This window comes from Limulus polyphemus, unplaced genomic scaffold (genome assembly GCF_000517525.1).
Source record: "Limulus polyphemus unplaced genomic scaffold, Limulus_polyphemus-2.1.2 Scaffold2200, whole genome shotgun sequence".
Classification (NCBI taxonomy): Eukaryota; Metazoa; Arthropoda; class Merostomata; order Xiphosura; family Limulidae; genus Limulus; species Limulus polyphemus.
The window spans coordinates 56,335-59,700 of NW_013667810.1; the positions used below are offsets into that span (position 1 = coordinate 56,335).

General features: G+C 32.0%; 1 long non-coding RNA gene across 1 annotated transcript in view; it reads right to left on the reverse strand.

Annotated features, from left to right (window-relative positions):
• Window positions 1-2,607, reverse strand: part of LOC111087476 — an 18,986-nt gene extending 16,379 nt beyond the window's left edge. Inside the window, exon 1 of the long non-coding RNA XR_002612149.1 lies at window positions 2,530-2,607. This is a non-coding gene — a long non-coding RNA (uncharacterized LOC111087476). The remainder of the gene's footprint in view (window positions 1-2,529) is intronic.
• Between the last annotated feature and the right edge of the window lie 759 nt (window positions 2,608-3,366).

A 3,366-nucleotide genomic window follows, 5' to 3' on the forward strand; every position in this document is an offset into this window, starting at 1 on the left:
GTGTCTATTTACTTGTGACCACTCAATGTAAATCAGTATACCAACACTTATATAGTTGAAGCTTTCTTTTTTATATCAAGACCCCGAGAATTTGTTCCATTCGTTGTGGTTTTTCACTAATCATGCTGTCACTCAAATCATATGACCACACTACGTAGATTATTACGTCAATTTGCAGAAGTTGTTGGGACCGCGATTATATAATACTTATTAAATTAGTGCAGTAGCATACTACATGTATATATATTTTTTTGGGAGGTGGGTGGGTAAACTCTCCAAATATATATTTCCACATCAATGTTCCGTTGCCTCATTAACTCGGTGCTTATGGTAGTGGTATAATTATACTTATAAAGCTTTTATTACCTTAAAATAACGAACAAGCCGAACTACCTGCAAAAAATTGCCATAAGTTAAGTAACTTTCCATTTGTTATAAAGCTATTTGTGCTCTACCCACCATCGGTGTCGAAATCCGATTTTTAGCGCTATGATCCCCCAGACTTGCCACTGAGTTCCCGGTGGAGAGGAGGGGAAGATTAGGATTCATTCTAAAACTTTACTTTTTATCAGTAGGTTTTATTCCAAACATAACCACTAGATTAAAAACACGTGTATGTCTAATAATACTAAACCTTTTATTACTAATTTTTGGAGAAATATTTCAAATAATTATTTCTCTTAAAAATTTGTACTATTGAAACAATGGAAATCACTTAGAGCGTTAATGGTATTAAATGTGAAATTCACGATTTAGTAGATATTGAAGATAAAACACAAATGTATCGAAAACACAATTAAGTCAAACATACATTTTTTGTACATTCTAATATGAGTCACTGTTCCTTTAATTATTAAATAAAAAAGATAATTATCTAACTTCTAAGAGAAATTTTAATTCCAGCAAAGTATTGTTAAAGAAACATTAGAATTTTAAAATATAACATGCGATTAGTCCCAAACGGGAATGTATTCGAATTGCATATTACGCGATAGAATTTATATAGCAAAAAATATATTTTGAAATTTAACAAATAGCTTCAGTAGTGCAATTTAACAAAGCACAATATTCGTTTTTATCTCCATCACCGAAGGTGGACGGAGGTTATGCTTTTACCCCTGTTTGTATGTTTGTCAGCAAGTTTTTTTAAAAACGGCTAAATGGATTTTGACGAAAGTTTGTACACTTGGATAAAGAACCAACTTAGAAATTATTTGTTTTTGGAGGGACAATACCAAAGGGAGAGGTCACAGCAAGGTCAAGAAAATAAAAAATATCCCTATCTGTTAACATGGGGACCGATTTTTCACACTATTTTCGCCCTATAACTCAGTTAAAAATGATCGGATTTTGATGAAACTTGATAGACATATGTAGAATCTTGTTCCTCATTATCCTGTCAAAAATGGTTCATGTCCTTTCATAACGACAGACATACGGACAGATTTTCGTATTTTTTTAAGGGTCGAATATGATCAATGCTGCGTGGCGGATGTATGCGCATTGATAAGTGCTCCTCTAGTTTCAAATCTGTAATAATTTACTTTGTGCTCTTATTTAGTTCAACCAACAAAAATGTTGTTTTATTATATTTCCATAATTATGTTAATAGGGTAACTGAAATACTTTATAAATATTACTTACTTTAAGAGTTTGACTTAAGACATATTACTTACTACCTGTATACTTTACAAGGTTACTTACATTTTATCCCCAATTTTTGTATACAAACATAGTAGGTCCCTATAGCAGAGCCTATACAAATCCAATATTTTAATCATTACAACTAATTCTGAGAATTATTTACAGCCCAATCCATACAAATAAAAGGATCTGATTAGAACCGATTACGTAGCACACACACACACAATTTACAGGTTTTAAAAACGAAAACTGTGGTACAACACAAATGTATTGTGTATAGAGAAAAAAATCCAGAAATAGCGTCAAATGTTCTTTATTTTACTAATAGAAAATGGTACATTTTTCACAAGATGTTAATTAAGTACAAAATTTACATTAGTTCAAATCTATGAATTTCTACTTACTACCGATTATTTACAAGAAGAAAGAAATGAAATTAATTTTAACAGCGACTACCAATACTTCTTACCACCGAGTTTCCACTTTAACAGATGTTCTAACAATTAAATAGTGCAAAAGAGTTATTAATGCCCAATAACTAATAAACAAAAGCTTAGCATAAATGGTGCCACTTTGTCTTAAAGTAGAATTGTCTTTAAGCAAAAAGTAAATAATGTCAACAAGACTGACTAAATAAAACAAAAACTTAGCATGTAATACATAATGCCACTCTATCATAAAATAGTAGTTTTTTTAAAGGAAGATGAAATAATATTAACAAGACTTAAAAGAATTCAAATCAACTAGCTACATCTGAAATCAAGGAAGATTAAACAGGAAATAGGAGATTTAGCTGAATTATCTATTAACTGAAAGTGCACGGAGTCGGTCTATTCGGTCAACCAAATACTGGAGAAAGAATGTTAACTATAATCCCGAATAAACTTTTAGTAAGATGTACAAGTCTGCTGTAAACAAAAAATTAGATGTGTTAGAAAAGTATTTACACTCAAGATATGCCTGTGAATTGACAAGTCAATCTGACTGAGACTCCGACAAGCTGTAGTGCATTCTACAGTTTATATGTTCCATTTCTATAACCTTTAGAACCTCTAAATGCATATCTAGTTTTTTTTCAGTATCCCTATATATTAAGTCTAGTATTTAGCGTTTGTTTGTTTCCTTTAGAGCAAAGCCACATTGGGCTATCTCCTGTGTCCAGCGCGAGGAATCGAAATCCAGATTTTAACGTGTAATTCTGTGAAGTTTCTGCTGCTCCACTGAGGGACCTGATATATACTCTCCTCTACCATGATCTGCTGCTAAATCAGCAATGAGGGTAAAATAATTGTGACATCAAATACATAATACCATGTTGAATGGCACCCTGTCAAAAGTGGTAACATGCACACTTTGACTCCCACCTGTGCACATAGGGTTAAAATTAAAAAGAATGTTCATAGCGACTAAACAAATTCCACACTTGAAGAACCCAAGGATTTATGGAAATTTTAAGTTAAGGCCCGGTCTAAGTAATTCTTGTTTCACGTGCTGTTTATACTTTTGTAATTGAAACCGAAGTTCAGACTGTCTCCTATGTGCTGTTTCAGCATGGATGGATTTAAACTAACATGCTATCAAGTTTCGGAAAGAAAAATCATATGTATTTTTCCTGTTGTTTCATTATACGTTAAGTATGAAATTTTCAATACTTTCATTTCAAGTTGTTGCTATATGTCAATGAAGGCTAACGATTAAGATTGTACAAAATTGTAATGGCAT